The sequence below is a fragment of the Silene latifolia genome, chromosome 11 (genome assembly GCF_048544455.1).
Source record: "Silene latifolia isolate original U9 population chromosome 11, ASM4854445v1, whole genome shotgun sequence".
NCBI lineage: Eukaryota > Viridiplantae > Streptophyta > Magnoliopsida > Caryophyllales > Caryophyllaceae > Silene > Silene latifolia.
The window spans coordinates 163572869-163597260 of record NC_133536.1 but is presented as its reverse complement, the minus strand read 5'-3'; positions in this window follow the sequence as shown (position 1 = coordinate 163597260).

Genomic DNA, 24392 nt, shown 5'->3' with positions numbered 1-24392 from the left:
TTAGACAAGTTGGGTGTTCTTGAGAGGCCTAAGAATTTTTTTGAGTCTATGAAGTTGAAAACACTCTTTGACATGCAAGAATTAACTTACCCCTCCCTTACATGGAGTTCATAAGCTCTTTGAAGGTGACTAAGGTAGAGACTCGGAAAAATATTGAATTCCGCCTTGAAAATAAGGATAGACGAATGTCGATAAGGGAGTTTGGCAAAGTGTTTGGTCTTGAAGAACACTCTCATTATGAGAAGAAGCCCTTGAAATATGATCCTGCACCTCTATGGAAAGCAATAACCGGGAGAAAATTTGAATCCTTCCATGAGTGTCATGTTCTTTTTGTCCATCATCCGGGCATAAGAGTGTGTCATAAGGTTGTGGGCGACCTTTAATTGCAAGAAAAGGCACCAATCACTTTACCGAGCTCGCCTTTGTCTATCTTGAATCCACCATGAATGTCAACAAAAATTTCACCAAGGAATACAACATACTTCAACTCTTACTTGAACGGTGGCTTACAATTGACCATGGCAAAGATGGCACTACTACAGATATAGGCTATAACAACGGTTAAAAAACCGTTGTTATATAAAAAAACAGACGTTAAAGCGTCCGTTGTAAAAGGTTTTAACAACGGTTGGTTTTCTTAAGGAACCCGTTGTTAAAACTATTAACAACGGTTTTAAGTATAAAAACCCGTTGTGGAAAGTGTGACTCAATTTTGGGGGGAAAGTTATAACAACGGTTGTAATATACAAAACCGTTGTTATAACTAAAGACAACGGTTTTTTAATAAATAACCGTTGTTTATTCTTAAAAAATAAAAAAAAATTAAATTAAATATTACTAGATGCATGCATAATTACGGCCCGTTATAATTCCGATACATGCATTATTACTGCCATCACTGTGCATATGAACGGACAATATGGAATGAGAAGGGTTAGTAATAAGATTTGAAGCAGCATTGAGAGATATGATGATGATTATGGCACAACTTCCTAACACATATATTAATTAAAAAACAACTCAACCCACACGTTGTTTAGTATAAATACATGCATTATCTCAACTAACATTTCCATTATCTCACTATATACATCTCCAAACCCTAACTGCTAAAACAAACTCCAAATAAATTAACCCTACTTAATCTTTCAAAACAAACCCCAAACTCCAACAAAATGAATGATATCATCCTTAAGACTCTTACTATGATCGAGAACAACAACAGTTTCATCCGCCGGTTGCTCCACATTGAGGAAAGTTTCAGGAGCTACCTTGCGGATGCTCGATCCATTCTGAAGGACGCCAAATAAGATGGCTTGACGGAGCAGCAGCAGTTGCAGCTATATGACGATATAGCAACTGCTGAACGGAACCTCCAAATAGCCAAGGAGGAGAGGACGGATATCATAGAGGAGAATAAGACCCTCTATGAAAATATAAGAATTGCATTTTTATTAATGTAATTTTTTTTTTAATTTATGTATTTATTATATATATATATATATATATATATATATATATATATATATATATATATATATATATTATTTTTATCGGCATTCCTCTCTATCATCTTGCTTTATCTTTGTTAATTAAGCGAATAATGACGATGAAAGACGAATTAAGCGAATAATACTTAAAGAAATAACATAATGGTCGATAAAAACTAACACATACACATGCAAATGAAATAATTAGTAAAAGAAAATAATGACGATGAAAGACGATGAAACCAACAGTGACGGCGATATTTACCTGATAATTAGACGATGAAATCAACAGTGACGGCGAGAAGATAAAGAGACGATGAGAAAGAGAGAAAGAGACGATGAGAAAGAGAGAAAGAGACGATGAGAAAGTGTGTTTTGTGTTTGTGTTTGTGTTTGTTTTTGTGTTTGTCTGCTGGGTTTGTGTTTGTGTATTCAGGTTTGTGTTTTGTGGCTGTAGCAGACTTGTGTTTGTGTGGTTTATAGTATGGAAGGTATTGACAACGGTTATAAAGAACAACCGTTGTCAAATAAGTTTTAACAACGGTTGTAAATCAACAACCGTTGTCAAATAAGTTTTAACAACGGGTTCCAAAAGTAACCGTTGTGATTACTTTTCACTAACTTTGCGTCAATTTTTCGCCAAATTATTAACAACGATTGTGCATGTGTAACCCGTTGTTAAAACTTATAACAACGGTTTTTATAACCATACCCGTTGTAATTCATTTTAGTAAAATTCGCGCCATACATTTTACAACGTCTATTGTGATTTTCGTGAATAATCGTTGTTGAAGGGGCGTTGTAGTTGCCTGGATTTGTAGTAGTGTGGGGCGGCTTTTATTGTCAATGGAGGCTTAGTAACATGGTTAGCCAAACACTTTAACCCGAATTTCAACAAAGACAAGACATATAAACCGGTTAAAGGAGGCAACCTTCTTGATTTGGCCACTATGATCAACAAGTTCCATTGGGTCAAGAATGATAATCTTGACAACAACTTTGAGTGGCTCACTAATGAAGCTAAGTCCTTCATCTTGCCAAGCAAGATATGCCGCATCAATGTCCAAAGTCCAAGCTACCTTCTCCCCGTCTCTGATGAAGCCGAGATGATTATGAAGCAACAGAGGGAATCGCATGCCAAGCCCTCCTCCTCCTCTATTGTGACCCCACTTTATCCATTTGCCTACCGTGAATTCACACCAATTGGCACTAATGTCATGGTAGGCAACGACTACTTGACTCAATTATTGCAACACTTGCATAAGCAAGCTTATGAAGATCGGGTCAATGCCTACCGAGCTCAATATCCTCCCCTTCTTCATTTAGCTAGGCAAGGACTACTTGATCCTACATGTCCTTTACCTAGTTGGGCGGATAGGGAGATATTCTTCCCAAATGCTCCTAGAGATGCCAACATGGATAGTGAAGTTGCTAAGGGGAAGGAGATTGTTGTCGAGAGCGGGGAAGGTAGCCACTCTTGTAATAAGGAAGAAGAGGAAGAAATGCAAAGTTCAAGTGATGATGACGATTGTGAAGCCTCCGGGTCCATGGAGGTAGATGATGATGAAGATAATGAGGAAGATAATGATAGCAATGATAGTGATGAGGATGTTACCATGAGCGACAATTGAGGATTGACAAGCTCTTGGAGGATGCCACATATTCCATTGTGAGTTTCCTACACCTCCTCTAGCTTTATTTATTTCTCTTGTTTTCAAATTTTTTTTATCTTGATCAATTGTTTTGAGTCCTAGCAACACTTAGAGGACTCCCACCTCGGTCTCATTGAGGTGTCTCATATTGTTCCCACTTTTGAAAATCCAAAATGGCAACTATTTTCATGCATTGCACACTCGTGCATGAACTCTCCCATTGTTGACATTAGAAATAGTGTCTTACTTGGTTTGGGGAAGTTCAAGCACAAGCATTGGGAGTTAATCTAAATTAGCTCTCCAACCAATAAATTCATGCATCATTTAGTGTAGTTTAGAATGCATCACTTGTGTATATGTCATATAGTTTGCATATTAGCATAGAAATCATGCATTCTCATTTAGCTTGCATAATTTCCTATCGTTTTGGTCATTGAGGACAATGCCCGTACTAGTGTGGGGATGGGAAATTCTAACTTGACTTTTAAATCAAAAATGATAAAAATTGAAAATTTTTGAAAAATACAAAAACATGTCTTTTTATTTCATAAACATAAAAACCATAAAAATTTGAAAAATTGAAAAGCCAAAAACATGTTCATTCCTTTATAGTGTAGAATTGTATATTATTGTATATACTTGTTTGTTTGTTTGTCTATCCTTCTTTCATATTAATCGACTACGCCACATCCGAGACATGAGGATTATGAAGACCGCATGGTATGATCTTTCCAATCTCCTTTTTCCTCTCTGTGTTAATGACTACGTGGCTTTATTATAATTGATGCGGTATACACCAATGTGATTGTAGGAGTTGTATTTAGCTTATATGGCATACTAGTTAATAGAAGCATATGCATTAGGTTGTATAAATGTTAGTTGCATCATGGCATATAGTTGCACTATAGGAAAAATTTTGTGAAAACTTCTATTTGGGAAGCTTTACAAGCGTATATAAGGCCCTTGTAGATACTTTTTATTCTTAAGACTTTGCTCATTAGAATGCTTATAAAATACCCTAGGATGTGTCATGCTAGTATCCTTTGACCCATGGATTAAGGCCTAGTCAAGAGTACCTTGTGGTGTGATAACTCCTTGGCTACCGTTTATTCCAAGGTGACCCTTGAAACCATGCAACCATCTTCCACATTCTACCACATTTTTGTCAACAAAAGAGAATGGGCACAAAAATTGTCCAAATTTGAGTTCAAGAATTGAGATGAAAAACAAAAAGTTCGCAATTTGCATCAAAGAAAAGAGGAGTACAAAAATAAGAACACCTATGCTTCAAATATAAGCACTTTCGCTACAAATGGGGTGGCTTTGAAAATGTTCAAAACAAAATGCAAAAAGTTGAAAGTTGTCAAGTATTGAAATGCCAAACATCAAAGAAATGACAGGAGTTGAGAGGTCCCGGGTTCGACTACCAGCTGGGGCAATGATCACTTGGCCACTGCAGCCCCCGAAGGGGTGGCTTACATGGTTCATGTGGTGGTGCGGGAATGCATAGGCCCGGAGGAGACTCAACCCCCTCGTCATAAAAAAAAATGGCAAAAAGAAAGTGTTCTCAAATGTCAAATGCCACAAGAAATTGGGGGAAAAACAACAACAAAGGCAAACTCCCATATGAAACTCAAAACATATTGATCCCTCTACCCATTGAATCCAATTTTGTGCAGGGTAGAGAGGGGACGACCTTTCTTCTTGTCTAGGCAAGAAGGGGAATTCTGCGATCCTCCAGTGTTTATAACACCATAGGGAGTCTACTCTTGATGAAAGCATTTAACAATTGAGGACAAAGGTAACCTAACTTGACACAATTTGGAGTTGATTTATTGGTATCCTTCTAGGCTTAGTAGTTTGAAGAAACCATATCTCTGATGGAATGTGTAGCCTTAGATTGATTCCTTTGTAAATAATTTCCGCCACTTAAATGAGGAAAATGGCTATTCATTTTTGTAGATGCATCCATTACTTACTTTTGTGTGCTAAATGGTTGGATGTGTTGCCATTTTGGCAAGCCCCACCTTGCCTTGCAAGAAGGCATCCTACCTCATGGTTGTCTTGTTATGAGTTGAAGGGGCGGAGTGAGACCCGCTAATTGTCTCATATCGGCTATATTAGTAGGTTAGTTTAAATAAAGGTCCTAGTTGTAGTCACCTCTTTACTCGGGACGAGCAAAGGTTCGGTTTGGGGATGTTTGATATGACTCATAATTGAGCACATTTAGTCCCCGAATTAACCTCGTTCCTATGCTTTATAGCACATAATTGGGTCATTTACTATCTTTAGTTTCCCATTTTGCATATTCTTTGTGGTTTTGTCTCCTTGGTAGGAAAGGATTGCTAACCTTGCATTTATGAGGCGAAATGGAGCTAAATTGATCGTATCCAATGACCAAGCATCAAAGAGAAGACCAACACTAGAGGCCTACGTAGATAATTAAGTGAAATGGGCAATGATGAAAGGATCCTTGCATCCCAGAAATGATCCTTGCGGATTGTTAAGGAAGAAAAGAAGAGAAGCAATCTGCCCAAGAATCCGAGCGGATCAGGCACGATCCGGGCGTCTCACAACAGCAAGATCCGGTCGTCTTGTGCCCAAGACGAGCGGATTGCAGCGCAAGGAGCCGAGCGTCTTCCCCTGGATCCGAGCGGATCCTAAGACAGAAGAGCCCGTGCCACAGCACAAGGCGGGTGGATCGTGGCAAGACTAGCATGGGGATCCGCTCATTTCCTTCGAGAGGAGCATTTCCTCAGCTTTTCTTCGGGTCTTAATAGTCATTTAAGCCCTTAGTAACCCTAATCTTTGTACCTAATCTTTAGTATAAATACCCCTTTGTACTACCTAGATTAGCATGCTCTGTTAAGCAATCTTAAGGCAACCTTAATCATATCTTATACTCTCTTAATCTCATCAAATTAGTCTTAAACTAGTTGTAATACAATTTATCAATATTAATTATATCTTAATCTTTCCTTAATTTCTCTATTGTTCTTCCTTTATTTTGGTTAATTAGAAGATTATTTGGGTTTATTTGGAGGATTGACAACCTTCCATAAATCATCAAGTACTTCTATTATTCTTTGCTTTATTATTTGGATCATCTTCATAGGTATAATTATCTCTTAACCTTGTTTAATTATTATTAATCACTTTCATTTATTCATCATGTTTTGCCTTTTTAGTATGATTGACAACCTTATTAACATGTTAAACTTGATCATGAGTGAGTAGTTTCCTTACCTAGGGTTAATGGGGAATTATGGGAAACCAACATGGGGAATGATTCATACTTAATTTAATATATCTTCATAATTAATTTGCTTGCTTGTTGTGATTTCAACTTATGCACATGTGATGTTTGATGAAATGCGAGCCTGTGAATCCTTGCATTTTTTTATCCATCACCTATCACTTCAGTGAGGCTTGTAAGTTTATAGACCAACTTGAGCCTCATTAGACCATACATATAGTTGAATAGGAAGGATTAAGTCGACTTGTAGGTGTACAATCTAATCGATTCGGCTCCGGGACCCAAACCTTCTTAGGGATTGTAAGCTTATACACCAACTCGATCCCATCACAACAATAAGTGCTTGCATCTAATTAAGAACATGTTTGTATGATCAACTCCCATGAATTCCCTATGAACCCATGACACCCTAGTGCCTTTAATCAATTGTTTACAACCTCTTTATCTACCTTGCTTTGTTTTTCTTTCATCTTGTTGATTAGTTTAGTTGATCTCTTATCTCAACCGAAATTGTGACACCCTAAGACACAACCATTTGCAATTGAGAATCCTACATCAATACCTGTCCCTTGGGATCCGATCTTTACTTGCCTCTTTGCTAAGAGTAGTTTGTGAAGTTATAAATATTGTTTTGGTTGGTAGCTTTTGACGACGAGTTTTAAACCGGACCAGTTGTTCAATTGTTGTCCTGAATTTAGTTGAATAGTTTTGGCCATAATTTGTTAACTAGTCTTGCGAATTAGGATTATTGCCGATCGGATTAAGACTAATAAAGGCTGCAACAATTGATTAGACTGGCCTAATTATAAAGATTTTATGTTAAGTTTAGATCTAAAGGAAATATTTGAGTTGACCGATCATATGACCTTAAGCAACATAATTGCTCTCTTAATTAGTTAAATCACACCCTCGGATAACATACCTAGTGAACCTGATCCCTAGACCTTTTAATCTTATTGAATCGGCCTTTTATTTATTGCAATTAGCTATAGCTAAATAACCAAACAACATTCAAGAAATTGTTACCTTTAAGACGAACTATTACATTAGCAAATAGATAATTACCGCCACCCTGTGAATTCAATACCATTTCTAATCACTTACTATTAGTTAGTACTGAGTTAGGTTTACTTTGATTAAGGTGATACGACTTTGGCCTTGTGAATTTTTCAAATGGATTTTTATAACAAGAATGTCGTACTCCTCAATATACAAACAAATTTATAAACTCAACTACTATGTAGCTAGTGGTCGAGGTCGAACACGGAGATGAAGTGGATTTATACTAAGCTTGTTCAAGTCTAAATTTAGCCTAATAATGATGTGGATGTTTAACTATCAACTAATATGTAAACTAATGCAAATAAACAAAGCAAACACAATGAATGAGATGAGTTTTAACAAACATGATAACAAGCTAGGGTCTTTGGGTTCACCCAAGTAAGATGGATAACATCAAGAGATTAACAAGAATGGGTAACTAGTTGGTCTAGGTTTAAGCACTACTTACTTAGGCTTGCTAAAGTTATTCACAAAATCTTCACTTTGTGTCTTAACTCTTCATAAACAAGCTATCAAGTATTCTTATTCATTCTCATTAAAGGAAATACTAAGCATACATCAATGTGAGGCTTGAATTTTCATACAAGCATTTCATCAAACACCTTATATGCAAGTGTATGAAGACCAAATAATTACCCAAAGACCGTATGTTAACAACCCATATTTATTGTCCAAGTCTTACCCAAGAACCCCCTAAACCCTAGAGGGGACTACTCACACATACTAGTAAGAGACATGTAAAAAAATGAAGAAAATAATATAAGCAAAGCAATAAACATTATACTAATTCAAACAACAAGTACGATGAACTTGAAATGTAAACAAACAAAAACAAAATTAAATTAAGAAGGAGATTATACCAAACAATAAGGAAAGCTTGGAACTTTGTATTGACTAAGGAAGAAATTTTTCAACATCTTCAATTACAACCCAACAACTAAATGTAAACAACCCAACTAAAGTAGATCTAAGCTAATTTAAAGAGTAATTACGGAAAGATTAAAGTTTGATTAAGGAAAGATTAACATGCATAAGGAAATAAATTCAGATCTAGGGTAGTGTGTCTAAGTGTATTAAGAGGGAATCTTTATAGTTTCTTTAGAAGTTAGGTCACAAATGAAAGGGAGGGGTTGAACTGCGGAGGAGGGGCCCCTGCCGGTTGACCGGCTGCCGGGTTGGTGACCGGCACTGAGCTCTTTCTTCTTTGGAGCTTCTTTTCTTCAAAATTGATAAAGTGCTTGAACTATCTGTCCGTGTTGACGGCCGGCCTACTGACATAGAACGCCTTCTCTTCACTTCCCATTGTCCTTGTGATGCCCTCAGCCGGGTGGCCGGCTGCCCGGCACCGAGCCTTTTCTTCTTTGGCTATTTTTCTTCTTCTTTCAAAAAATCTTCCAAGTACAAAGGGTGTTCCCGGCCGACTGGCCGGCTGCCGGCCTACCGGTTGAGGACCCCTCTCAGATTTTCTAAAAATTTTGGTGGTTTGGAAATGATTTTGAAAGATAGAAATACATGAAGTAAAATAGATGAAACTATTCTTTTAGTGATAATTTCTTATTGTGAATTACCATAATACACCAAATGTTATGAATAGAAAAGGGTGACCAACATAGTTTAAACTTTAACTGTTATTCTAAGACCTTTTTCTCAAAAGACCTTATTACAAGTAGAAACATACTGATCGAGTACTTAATACAAATTACACGAGACTAAGGAATGATTTGTCGTTGGCTAAGCTTGGTCTAACGTTGTTACTCATTGAGTCCTTGGACTTGAGGTCCTTGAACTTGTTCTCTCCCTCTCGGCTGAATCCTGAAAGTGGGAATAAACCTAACATCAAGGGGTTCTGAGGAAAGCTCCTCTGATGCCTAAGTCAGTCTTTATTCTCACTTTGGGAGCCAACAACATCTCTCGTGAGGAGATTTTCTTTGCCGACTGATTGTTGAGAGAGAAAATGCTTAGAGAGTTTGAGATTGGATACCTTGAGAGGGGGATTGTGTTCCTATTTATAAGAGCAAATTATGTATGGACCGAGGGCCTCACGTGAGAGATCCACGTGGTTGTGGCTTATATACATACAGCTGACCTGGCATGTAGCACAATTTCAGACGTGAGCCAAGGTTGGACTCGCACCCTGGGCGGGGCATGGTCCTCAGTCTCGACTTCTCTTGAGGTCGAGCCATCCTTAACCATATGGAAGTCCTACTGTGAACTCTTTGGGCTTTCGAAGAGATCGATCTTATGGGCTTTAACACTAGTTTTGGGTCTAATGGTTTAGGCTTAATTATCGTGCCCCAACATGGTTTTCAATCAATATGGAATTTAGTATTTAAAACTTTTTTTTTTGAAAGGATACTAATTTTCACAACATTTTTCCCGTTTGACTTAAAAATTTAAACTATAACTTTATTAAAGTGTTAATTTTTTTTGTTGTTTATTAAAGTTATATATAAGAATGTATGATTATATGAATGGTGGGATGGGGATGGATAAAAGGTTGGTGTAACACCCCCTCATACCAAGGTACCTTACCAGGACTACCCCAACATGAAAGGCTGTTACCATCTCGGTTGCCCGAGTTTAGTAAATACCAATACCAATAGTCCCAAACACATTTATTAAGTACAATAATTACAAAAGTTATATTGTCTCAAAATCCAACAAAAGAAATATCCAAATGCTAGCTACTACAAAACAACAGCTAAGCCTCATGACGGTGATAACTAATCCGGCGTGGTGACTCTCCCATGACCGCCCCAAGCTCACCAAATGCATCACCTGTCACAATCTGCTCACCATCTCCGAATAGATCACCATAGATTTTATAAAACAACAACGGGGTCAGTTCTGCATAATTAAAATAAGACAAGTGCATAAAGTAACCAACTGATCATCCTCCGTCCCCGGTCTCCCAATCTCACACAGTAGCCGACTACACACCGAGGTGTGTAGCCCCGCTAGACTACCCATCGCAACAGGTAGCCCACGCCGCCAGTGGGGGATCGCAGCCAATCCTCACCAAAATCCCGCTCATCAATGAGCGATAAGCCTGTCTCTTAATGTGCACATCCCCTCCCGTGACGGGTTCCATGAAGGGCGAACTAGGACGTGAAGCCACTCCTGCAAGTGACTCCACCAAAACCATCATAACTTCATCACAACCACCACACCACCAGAACACCAACACTCCGATGATCAGTAGACAACAATCATACATAGTACAATAACAACATCTCAAATTAATTAAAAAAAACTGAGTAGGGAAACCCTACCTTAGAACAATCAGCAAGGAATGTGAGCAAGCAAACTAGAACGGCTCCTCTACGAAATCTCCGCCTAAATAATAATCACATAACACAATCACTAATTGCAAAACCCCATTTCCCCCAATTTATAATCAAAGACAAACCCTAGAAATATAACCCATTGAATATGAGAATAAGAACTTACCGACGAAGAATTAAGGGGATGAATACGCTTGCTAATGATCACACACACTTTAGGGAGAGATTTGGGAGGGGATTAGAGCGTCGTTGAGTGATTATGTTTTGGAACAGTGTAACTAGAAACTGATTTACGTTTTAATATAACCCTAATCATCTCCAAATCAAACCGCTGAAATAATACCCGTCAGACCGGATCCTCAGTCGAGTATAGGGTATACTCGGCCGAGTACCCTCTACTCGGTCGAGTATTCAGCATACTCGGCCGAGTGTTCCTGGGCAGTAGCCAAACAGGCTACACGACACACTCTACTCGACCGAGTAGGCCATAATCGGTCAAGTACCCGTCTATAAAATCCGTAGTATTACAATCTCCCCTCCTTAAAAAGAACTTCGTCTGTGAAGTTTCAACCCAACCTATAAACCATAGACAACTAACACTCCACCAACCACGCTCACTTCCACAACATGGCTCACGGTATCGTCTCAACTACAATATAATCTCTCAATACTAACTCCATAGTACTATCAAATACCCACAACATAAATGTTGTCAACTCTGTCTTACTTCCATAACGCTCACTAGCAAACTCAATACCAAGACAATTCATCGGACAAGATCAACCGTTACATTCTACCGCCCTTAAAACGAACTTCGTCCTCGAAGTTTACTCACACACATAAACATCCTCACACAATCCGTTAACACTATCGAAGTTTACTCACACTCCTAAACATCATACTACTACGAGCACTGCCATTACCTGTAATAAAATCAACCACAACACCAATCACCAACACTCAAACTTCCAAATGTACTATAACATGTACAACCATCAAACTCTCTTTTCCTCTTCTACTCTTCTTAAGATAAATGTTACGTTCTCGTAACTCACTAATACTAGGTCATTTGCTATACCTCCCATAAACCTCATTACCACCACATGTCAACGATAACCCACTATAACCTCAAGACCTACAACCATTCCTATATCCAGGGCTCTCTTTCTCTAACAGTTCTCGTGCCTCCAATTATTCTGTACTCACATAACATATATCATAAAATCCTCAGTATAACCACCACTCCATCTCTTCCACATTACCGCAAAACAACATATTTCTATATACTTATACACTCATCTCCACGATCTTAGCTCACAATCCACAAAATATTACACATACTCACATTAGCTTCTCCAGTTCATCTCTTTTATTACCACAAATCTCACCCTTAACTTGATATGATACTAAGTCCTAAAACTCCGTACTCACTGTCCCAAGAAAAGGTGCTAAACCACCTGTAGTTTCCAGTTCATACCACACATGTTCCACAATTCTCTTGCCACAACTATGTCCAGCAACGCCTTTTCTAAAACAAGATTAAAAGTACTCTAACAGCCTCTCACAACTGTGTCCCATTAACAGAATATTACTATACCATGACAACAACATAACCATACCCAACTCTCTTTCATATCATACTCTATTCTCACTCCCAAGCGACACTGGTAAGAAACATCGGGAAATTAAACAACGCTCTATATGCCCCGACCGACATTGACAGGAAATAGCAGTAAACAAACAACAATATATGAAAAAACGAAAAATACTCGTATCACAACACGAATTACCGTGCACAGTGCACAACAACCACCTCGATAGTCATCGCAACTTTTACAATCTCATAACACTGACCCAGCACAACATTCTTGACTGCAAGACTTTCTTAAAATTACTCTACTAGATCACGACGCAACATATTACACGGAATCACAGATACCAACCTTATGAATATTATCCATACCATGACTCGTGAGGTCAGAACCTCACACAAACATTTACACATATCAAGGACCCATAATCAAATGTAACTAGCCAATCCTGATTACGTAAGTTACCACTTGATAATGAATATCTCTCATCCAGACTTAACTCAGGTGGCCTTCATAACATATCCTCTCATACACACAATTATCACCACCCGACGAACGTAACATGTCATCAGTACCCAAGTACGAGCGAACACCTCATATATCCACATATTATACTCCCTCATACCTATACATACCAATCAGTCTCCACAAAATCAACCCCATTAGAACAACTAGCTTCCTTAATGCAACATCATCCTCAACCATTAGTGACAACAATACGACCCCACCATCCTTCATATGACCGCTCTCTCACTATCACTTCTTTATATAACTGTTTTAGCAGGATTTTCCCTGAATGGGTCCGGCTTGTTTGAAGAATAAGATGGGTATCTAGCTCTATATGTTTGGAGTATTTATAGATGAATTACAAAAAAAAGACTTATGTAAAAAGAATAATGCTTATGCTATTTGAATAAACTGAATACAAGTTTGGTAATTGGATGATCGTAAAATAATAAGTAGTGAAGTAATCTTATATTGATAAATCGTGAATGAATTTACAAATGCTAGATCAGAATATTTATAGTCATAATTATGAACGTTGTATTGATCTCCAACGTTCTTCTCTTTTGTCGGGGTTGTTGCCGGATTAATAGGGCGCATTCCCTATTAATTCGGTTGACTGGTTCTTCTCCAACTGATTCTTAGCCTTTTCCCCTTTTGCACGTCTAAGTTCATGGGTGATGTAGTCCCATGATTAGTCTTGGTCTTCCTTGAGAATAGGACACGGTTATTTGACTCATACAACTGTATTTCTTGTTTATCTTCTTAATCCAGCCTGCTTTAATAATCTGCCAAGCTATTCTATACTGACCATCAGGCTTCTCTTCCAGGATTTAGTAGCCTGCTTGCCATAATATTCTTCAATGACTAAATAATAGTTAGATTTGTCCGGTCTTTGTTTTCTTCAATCAGCCTTGTAAGGTCAGGCCAGGTTATGGTCAGGCCAGGTTAATCTGGGCCTAACAATTTCCCCTTGACATTTTACCCGTGCTGGATCAGGCCAGGGGTGAGATGTCAATTTTACCGGGTTGAATAATAAAGAGACTTACACTTAATCAATGACTCTTAGACTCCTAGTTACCGTTGAACACTATAACGGCTAGGTGATGTCATGCTGAGAGTTTTGCAATCTCTAGGGTTTTCATACCGTTATAGATTTTCTATAAATACGGTATTTTGGGCGAGGTTATTTTTCACCAAATTTCCTCCACTTTCTTTGCTAAGTATTCTTCTGAAATTCTCCTCTATTTCCTAGGAACCTTGTTTTGCTAATTTATACTTTCTCAATAATTTCAATCTCATCACAATAAATCAAACATTCAGAGATATGGGAGCCAAGAAACGTCCTGCATCCCAGAGAGCTGCTGCTGCTGTTGAGCCTGAACCCACAGACATCCAAGAGGAAGAGGTAAGGGAAATTGACCCTCCTGCTCGTGCTGTGGCTTTCAAGTATCAGGATTACATTTTTTTTACCGCTCTTCAATCTCTGGATTCTTCTTTCCCTGAGGAGAATTTACTAAAAGCAAACTATGACAAGATTCTAAGGGAGAAGAAAATAATTCCTGAATCTACTGAGGTATGGATCCCTGAGTCTTGTCCGGTCAGGGCTAACTGGGTATCACCTGGCTGGTTCTGTATTTTTGAATGGGCGTTCAAAGCAGGCTGTAAGTTACCTTTTACTCCCTTGATGATTGATACCATTCGTGCTATGGAGGTGTCACCTTTTCAGATTATGCCAATGGTTTGGAAACTTGTCCATTCTATTGAAAATTTATGTGCTAAACATAATCTTGTAATTACTATTAATGATATCAAGGCAGTTTATCATATGAAAAATCCTGTTGATGGTCGTTTTAATTTGAGAATAAAATCGAAAATGTCTCCATTAATTACTAACCTGGACTCTGGAGATGATAAGAATTGGGCAAAGACTTTCCTGTTTGTCCGGACTGAGACTTTGGGATCAGGCTTTGATTATCTGAGATATCCTCCCTTGGAGAGTGGTAGGTTCCTTGTACTTTTTATTTTGCAATATATATTATATGAAATTAATGGATTCTCGATTCTTACTGTGTGACTTTGACGGTTTTGCGGCTCTCCCGATTGGAGTTGTGATCCCCTTGATGAGGAGGCTGTTTCCAGGATAGAAGCTTTCCTTGCTATTCCTGAGGAGGAGAGGACCTGGCCAACTAGTTTGGGCAGGGAGTTGTTGCCCCGGTATATGAAGACCAAGCTGACTGGGGTCAGAGTACCCAAAGGCAAGCCTAGTTCTCTTGCTCTTTCTGTACTTCTTCCGTATGCTTTTATGTTGGCCGTTATCTTCCTGTCGTTCTTTGCTTGATATTCACGTATATTTTTTATATATTCAGTATTTAGGTCTTCTGCTAGGCTGGCCAGCTTTTCTGCAAAGGATTTGAAGGCTGGGGTGGCTAGGATTGCTTTGAAGCAGTCCAAGAGCCGGGAGGCTAGTGGGAGCGACAAAACGCTTGATATCCTGGTTTCGAGATTGACCTCTTCAAGATCCTCCCGGGGTAATTTCACCGGAGATTGTCCAGGCTCAGAAAAGAAAGAGGGAAGATGTTATCTGGCGAGAGGAGGAAGGAGAGAAACAGACCTATCCGGCTCGGCCACTCGGGAGTATAAGGCAAGTGCCTGCTAGGATTGATGACATGGATGATGCCGGCACACGGATAGATGAGTTTTCGCAAAGATGAGCGACCAGCTATTGTCTGCTAGTACCCTTGAGTCGTCTACCGAGGTGGTTTCTATTCTGACTTCTCTTGTAACAAGGGCTGCTGAACTTGCTTCCCAGGCTAGGGAGGTTAGTTGTAAAGGGATATTTTTAATTGTTTATGTGCTTTTTGTTTTACCTTGTATTTGGCTAATTGATTTTGTATGTATGTAGGGGTTGGATGCGGGCAAGCTCGCTTGTCGCTTAGGGATGCCAGGCCAAGGTTACTAATTTGGAGGAAAAACTGGATAGGCTAAACCGTGACCTTCACACATCCAGGGGTAATGAAGTGGTACTTCAATCTCGTTGGGGACACTAAGGAGGCGGTCTCGGCTGCGCTGTAGTTTGTGAGGTAGCTGCAAAGAATGCTGAGAAGGTTGTCAGGCAAGAGTTGGAGGCTGAGAAGCAGGCAATGCAGGATCAATTAAGAAAAAACGAGGAGCTTGCTGCTGAAAAGGAGTTGGTGGAGGCGCGGTTGGCTGATGCTGCTCAGTACTTCTTCGGGAAAGGCCGGGTTGATGCTATGAGGGATCCAGAATCTGACCGGGCTAATTGGAATCCGGACCGGGATGAGATGGCTTTGGACGCTCAGTATCCTGATTTGGCCAATATGGGTCAAGAAGAAGAAGTGGATTCTCCTCCTTCCAAGGCAAAGTCTGATGATCAGGAAATGGCGAATGGTTGTGAGTCGGTCACTGGCTAAAAAATAGCTTAGTTTTGTTTTTCTTTTAGGTTTTGGTCTATCCAGGGGGAATGTCCCTGGAATGAATATTTAGAAACATTTTTTGACCTATCCAGGGGGGATGTCCCTGGAATGGATGTTTTTTAGGTGTGTGGTAAGGCCATTTATTTTGGATGAATAAATATTTGGTCAAATTTTCTTCTTGTGTTTTCAAAAGGTAATGTTGAATGTCTATCTGGATCGGCCATTTATTCAATGGGTCAGCCGTTTTTTTGTCTTTGGATCCGGCCGATTTAATGTGTTATGGGTGGGATCGTTGCCTGTCTGGAGGGCTTATGTCCCTTGCCTGTCTGGAGGGCTTATGACCCATTTATGTTATACAATCCAGGAATAGATTTTCCAGGTTTGTATGATAAGTTGAGCTCAGTATTATAAGGCCTGTTTTGCAACTGAATTTTGGATATCAGTTGGATATTAGTTGAATGTTGGTGGGGGTAGCCCCCAATCTTTAAGATTTGTTTTAAATAGAATGCAGTATGTAAAAACAAGTATTGAAGATTCTACTTGGTAAAAATATGGGAACATAGATCAGTACTTGGGCACGTAATTTTGAAGAAATCATATATTGTATTTATTCACGTAATGGCAAGTATCATACATGTAATTTCATATCAAGTTGGGCAGGAAATGTGAACACGAAAATTATACCTGAACCGGGAAATATATTTTATATGTGGAATAATTTTAGGTGTGCAATGTTCCAAGCTCTTGGGATCATTTCGCCTTCCAGGGTTTGTAATATGTAGGCTCCCTGGCCGACTATTGAGTCAATTAGGTAGGGACCTTCCCAGGTTGGAGCCAATTTGCCAGCATTCTTTTCTTTTGTGTTTTGGAAGACTTTCCTGAGGACAAGGTCTCCTACCCCGAATACCCTGGCTTTGTGAGTCTTGTTATAGCTTTTCGCAACTCTTTCTTTGGTATCTTCGCTAATCGATCTTGGTTGCATCTCTTAGCTCTTCTGTTAGGTCCAGTGTCCTCCATTAGAGGTATATTGCTTGTTATTGTATTCAGCCTGCATCTGGGTGATGGAACGTCCACCTCATTTGGGATTATCGCTTCACATCCATAGACCAAGGAGTAGGGGTTTGGCCTGTGGATGTTTTAGGTGTGGTTCTGTCACCCAAAGGACCGGGGGAGTTCTTGACCCATCTGCCTTTCCTTTTTTCCAGCTTTTTCTTTATGCGGTGATTACCACCTTATTACTTGGATTTACCTTGACCGTTGGCTTTTGGATATCCTGGTGTGGATGTCACCAGATTGATGTTCCATTGAGCACGGAAGGCTGCTGTTCTTTTTCCCACAAATTGCGTGCCATTATCACATACTATTTCAGAGGGGAGGCCATATCTACATATGATGTTGTGTTTAATGAATGCTATGACATCCTTCTCCTTGACTTGCCTGTATGATTCAGCTTCTATCCATTTGGAGAAGTAATCGGTCATTGCTAACATGAAAACCTTTTGTCCGGGCGCTTGAGGTAGTTTTCCTACTATATCCATGCCCCACTTCATAAATGGCCATGGTGCGGATATGGAATGTAGTTCCTCAGATGGCTGATGGATATATGGTCCGTGAATCTGACAAGCTTTGCATTTAGAGCTAAAATCCAGGCAATCGGCTCTCAAGGTAGGCCAATAATAACTGTTCGAGTACTTTGCTTGCCAGGCTTCTTCCACCTTTGTGATTTCCACAAGATCCTTCATGGATTTCTGATAATATCTGCTCGACTTCCCGTGGTTCCAGGCATCCGAGGTAGGGCCCCCTGCGATTTCTTAAAAAGCACGTTGTCAATAATAGTATATGAAGCGCTTTTATTTTTAGTGCTCTGGCATCTTGCTTATTTAAGGGAAGGATTCCTGTTGTAGTGATCATAGTAGGGTTTTGTCCAAGAATTAGCAATGTAGATTGGGAAACTCTCATCTTGTTTATTTATTGCAGGTTCTAATAAATGCACGATGGGTATTTTGTCGAAGTCAAGGGGACTAAAGTTGGATCCTAGGCCGGCTAGAGCATCGGCCTGGGTATTCAAATCCCTGGGAATTTGGTCAATATTAAAATTTCGAAATTTACTTTTTAAAATTTGGACAACGTCCAGATAAAGCATCATCTTGGGGTCTTTTGCAGTATATATCCCATTTACTTGGTTGGAGATAAGAAGGGAATCAGTACGTACCTTTAGGTTTTGCACACCAAGGTCAATACATACCTTTAATCCGGCTATCAGGGCTTCATATTCTCCCTCATTGTTGGTAGCCTCAAATGCACACGACTTATAGCTGTACTATCTTATCCCCCTGTGGCGATTTTAGTACTAACCCTAGTCCTGTGCCCCTCATGTTGGCTGCACCATCGACGAATAGGGTCCATTCTAGGTATGTTTGGTCGCTGGTCAGTTTATTCACTTCTTTTATTAGGTCGGGTTCTAGGGTCGGACTAAAATCAGCCACAAAATCAGCCACAAAATCAGCTAATGCTTGTGACTTAATTGTTGTCCTTGGTTCAAATGTTATATTGTATGTGCTTAGCTGGACTGACCATTTGCACATTCGTCCGGACAGTTCGGTTTCGAGTACTGATTTGATAGGGAGATTGGTTCGACTATTATTGGGTGACTTTCAAAATATGGTCTCAATTTTGTGCAACTCATAATTAAAGCTAAAACATATTTTTCAAGTAAGCCATACCGATCTCTCGCATCCGGTAGACTTTTACTTACATAGTAGAGAGTGGTCTTTGTTGTCCGTCTCGCTTCTTTGACCAGGATCGCACCGACAAAGAAGCAGTTTGGTTCGATGGTAGCGGTATCTTGTCGGGGTTCATCTTTGACTGGTTTTGCCAGCAAGGGGGAGAAGATAGATATATTTTCAAGTCTTCAAAGGCACTGATGATCGGGGTCCATTGGAAGTCCTTGTTCTTCCTTAGCAGGTTATAAAACGATTTGCATCTTTCTGATGATCTTGAAATGAATCTGTTCAGGGCTGCTATTCTTCCAGTCATCTTTTGTATGTCTTTGACTGTCTTTGGTGGTTCTAGCTCCAGGATAGCTTTGATCTGTTCAGGGTTGGCTTCTATTCCTCTTTTTGTCACCATGTAGCCCAGAATTTGCCCGCCGAGACTCAAGTGGCATTTTTGTGGGTTGAGCTTCATATTGAATTTTTCCAGTATTTGAAAGGCTACTTCCAGGTCTTTGACGTGGTCTTCTGCCTTTTTTGATTTGACTACCATGTCATCTATGTAGACTTCCATGGTGTCTCCTATCTGATCTTTGAACATCATGTTGACTAGCCTTTGGTAGGTTGCACCTGCATTTTTTAATCCAAAGGGCATAGCAGTATAACAATATATACCTCTTTCAGTGATGAAAGCTGTGCTTTCTCGGTCTGCTGGGTGCATTTTTATCTAATTGAATCCGCTGGAGGCATCCATGAATGTCAACATTTCGTGGCCTGCAGTGGCATCTACCATTGCATCGATGTGTGGTAGGGGAAATGGATCTTTTGGGCAGGCTTTGTTTAAGTCGGTGTAATCTACGCAGACTCTCCATTTGCCATTTTTCTTTTGGACGACTACCACGTTTGCAAGCCAGTCAGGGTACATTACTTCCCTGATCATTCCCATGTCCAGTAGCTTGTCAACTTCTTGGTTGATGATTTCGTGCCTCTCTGCAGCAAATTTTCTTCTCTTTTGCTGTACAGGCTTAAAAGATTTGTCAATGTTCAACTTATGAGTAATAACATCAGCATCTATACCAGTCATATCAAAATGTGACCAAGCAAAACAAGACATTTTAGTTTTGAGAAAGCTGACCAGATTTGGTCTGATTGAGTCGGGTGCATCTGACCCTACAAGTACTTTCCTGTCAGGGAATTCTGGGTCTAATGTGACTTCTCCTGTTTCCATCTGTGTTTGTGCTATATATTCTTCCCTGACAGGTGACTTTAATTGCTATGCAAGGGACTTACCTGACTTTGAGGGTTTCAAAGCCTGAGTGTAACATTCCTGAGCCGTCCTTTGTTCTCCTCTGATGGTGGTTATCCCCCATTCTGTTGGAATTTTCATGCATTGATGGTATGTTGATGGGATTGCTTTGACATTGTGGATCCATGGTCTGCCCAGGATTACATTATACGAGGATAGGCAATCCATTACTCCAAATCTCTCATATGAAGCCACGCCTTCCACATAGGTAGGCAAGCTGATTTCTCCCAAGGTGTTCTTTGTTTCTCCACTGAATCCAACCAGGACGCTGGATTTCTTGATGATCTTCCCTTCGTCTATCTTCATAGCTTTAAGGACGTCAAGCATCACCAGGTTGATTGAGCTGCCTCCGTCTATCAGGATTCTTGACACCTTTGCTGTGACGATTTGCATGGTGATTACCAGGCTGTCATGGTGTAGATCTGATATTCCTTGCAGATCCGAGTCATCAAAGGTAATAGCAGGCAATGACTTGGGCCTGGGAGGAGGTTGGAGTCTGGACTCCCTGGATATTCTTTTGGCGGCTGAGCTGGTCAGTCCACAGATTTCTGATCCTCCATTTATGAATTTGACTTCATAGATGGGAGGAGGAGGAGGAGGGTCTCTCTTGTTTTGTCCTTCATCTTTGTTCTTTGGCTGCTGGATTCTGTCTTTCAAGTAGCCTTTCTTTAGAAGATATGCCACCTGTTTCCGAGTGGATGCATTCTTACGTGGTGTGTCCGATGTCCCGATGGAAGTCACACCATCTTGTTTGATCTTTCCTGGGGTTGTCGGATTTCTTTGGCCATCTGATTGTATCTCCCAGGTTTTCGAGCGTTTGATTAATCCTGCAGTATTAATAGAGAAGTTATATTCGGGAATAGTTGGAAGGCTAGAAAGGTTACCTTTGTGTTCTTGTGCCATATTGACTTGGATCGTTCGGGCCTGGAATAGGGTCCGATCCGGGATTGCCTCCTTTCGGTAGGAGCTTTTCTGTTAGTATGTCCATAGCCTTGCTTTCCTCCGGATGAGTTCGTCCTGAAGTTGAGGTCTTCTTCTAATCTGACATGCTCTAAGGCGATGGATTGAACAATGGCAAAGGTTGGACATGCTTTCTTGGTCGATCGCATAAATGTCTTTGTCAAGCAGGACTCCTTGCTGAATGCTTCTACATTTGTTTCTTCATCGCATCCGGGAATGGCCACCTTTTCTTTGACAAATCTGGCCAGGAATTCTTTGAGAGATTCTTCGGGAAGTTGCTTTATCCTTAACAGGTTTCTTTGGGTCTCTTGGCCATATCTCTGCTACTTGCGAATTGTTGATTGAAGGCATTGATCAATTTTGCAAAATTCTTGATACCTCCATTTGGGAGATTGATGAACCATTGTAATCTTTGCTCCGGTCGTGGTTGTACCAAAGCCTTTGCACATGAAGACTTGCCGAGTTCACTGGGTATTGAGGCAGCCAACATTTTTTGTTTGAATATGGCAACATGATTTTGTGAATCGGAGGTTCCATCATAAGTTCTCATGGACGGAACAGTAAATTTCTTTGGGAGATCAATTTTTGCAATTTCATCTGCAAAGGGTGAATCGCAAAGTCATCAACTTCTACTTCAGCCACGGTGGTCCGGCACTCGGGTATATTTTCTATTTTGTTGTGGAGTTTTTGGATTTCTTGAAGCATAGCCATCATTATTTTTCGCTTCAGTTTTGTTTGTCTCTTCATTGGAAATGGTTGGGGTACCGGATGATGTATCCTTCTCCGGGGTTCCAAAATTGAAGAAGTCTATGTTTTTGATAATGGATGAGAATGGGGTTCCTGGTTCGAATCTGGTCTTGGAGTCCGAAGCCTGATTTTCCAATTTCTTCTTCAGGCTAGATTCAGATTCCTTCACCTATTGATTTTGCCACCGAGTGCCCTCTCTTGGATTGTTTCCAATTCTTTGATCTTGGCCAAGGCACCGCTAAATTGTTGTTCGCGGTGAGTTCCACCATTTTTGTGTGTGAATATTAAATGAAAGATGATAAGGAGAATTTTATTGGTTGAAGAACTAGATGCCCCACGGTGGGCGCCAATTGTTTTAGCAGGATTTTCCCTGAATGGGTCCGGCTTGTTTGAAGAATAAGATGGGTATCTAGCTCTATATGTTTGGAGTATTTATAGATGAATTACAAAAAAAAGACTTATGTAAAAAGAATAATGCTTATGCTATTTGAATAAACTGAATACAAGTTTGGTAATTGGATGATCGTAAAATAATAAGTAGTGAAGTAATCTTATATTGATAAATCGTGAATGAATTTACAAATGCTAGATCAGAATATTTATAGTCATAATTATGAACGTTGTATTGATCTCCAACGTTCTTCTCTTTTTCGGGGTTGTTCTTGCGGATTAATAGGGCGCATTCCCTATTAATTCGGTTGATTTGGTTCTTCTCCAACCGATTCTTAGCCTTTTCCCCTTTTGCACGTCTAAGTTCATGGGTGATGTAGTCCCATGATTAGTCTTGGTCTTCCTTGAGAATAGGACACGGTTATTTGACTCATACAATCGTATTTCTTGTTTATCTTCTTAATCCACCTGCTTTAATAATCGCAAGCTATTCTATCTTCGACCATCAGGCTTCTCTTCCAGGATTTAGTAGCCTGCTTGCCATAATATTCTTCAACAGCTAAATAATAGTTAGATTTGTCCGGTCTTTGTTTTCTTCAATCAGCCTTGTAAGGTCAGGCCAGGTTATGGTCAGGCCAGGTTAATCTGGGCCTAACAATAACAGTTCATTTCCTCTTTTGGTTGTCATCCCATATAACGAACATCAGATCCATCAAAAAAATTTACCTCCTCATTATTTCCAGTTCTATCCTTTATTGTATCGTCACCTAACTCTCCACCAAAATCTCATATCGTGCAAACACTTTGCCAGCTTCTTACTCCCTTATTACCTCGAAACTCACGGCTAACATGTCTTCCGTAACTCCTATATAACTATTAACTCACTGTGACATCCCCACACTCCAAGTGCCTTACCAGGACCACTCAGGTATAAGAACGTCACCATCTCGGTTTCCCGAGGCAATGATAATCAAAAGATAATAAAGAAACATAATTTAAATAGTAATAAAGTTTAAGTGATTGTTTAGGTATTTTTTACAAAGTTGATTGATTAGGGTCAATGCAATCTTACTCGTTGGTCGATTGTATGATTGTTCGTATGTTGATAAGTAAATAGAAAAATAAGTACGTAATGTAAATTGACATGTGAGATTTGGTGACGCGGAAAACCCAATGTGGGAACAACCGCGGGAGGGACGGTACCCTGCCAAATATTGTACTACTTGAATAGGAGGATGATTACAATTGAGGCGTAAAGCTAGTCCTGCTGGCACTAGGCGTCAGGCCTGCAAGATCTTGGACGGATGTATATTTGAGTATAATAATATGCTAATGTCGTGGTGTTGATGTGTTCTTGAATATGAATGTGTGAATGTCCTTCTTGATTTGCTTCCTTGGCTATTTATAGGGTGAGAACTCTAGATATGTCATACTTTGATTATGGAAAGGGAATATAATTTCCATAAGAACTCTTTCCAAACACGGCCGCCTTTCCCAATTCTCCCTGATCTCCCTAACTTCTCCCGAACTTCTCCCTAACTTCTCTTTCCTTAATCCGGACGCCTTCTACGATGGGCCCCTGATCTTCTCTCAGCCCGTTTCCCCTTTTTCCTATTACGGGCTTCCTTCCTCCTTATTACTCCTCCCATAACCTTTTATTTTATTAAGTTGGCCTTCCTTATTATGCTATTTTTAGCCCAAACAGTTTGCCCCAAATTTCATATGAAGTACGCCTTAAGGGGTCGAGCAAGGAATTTACGTAATCGAATGCTAAAACCCTAAGCCGTCTTTTACACTCCTTCTCATGCAATCCATCACGTCAGCCGCCCTATTCCTCTTTTCTCGCACCTTTTTCCCTCTCTCTTCTTTATACCCCCAACCTCCACCTTTCACTTTCATTAACTCCAAATCATTTCAAAAATCTCCTTCTCTCTAAACCCTCGACTTCCCTTCTCTTTCATCTTGCCAGCTTCACTGTTCCACTCCCCTCCGTTTCTTCCA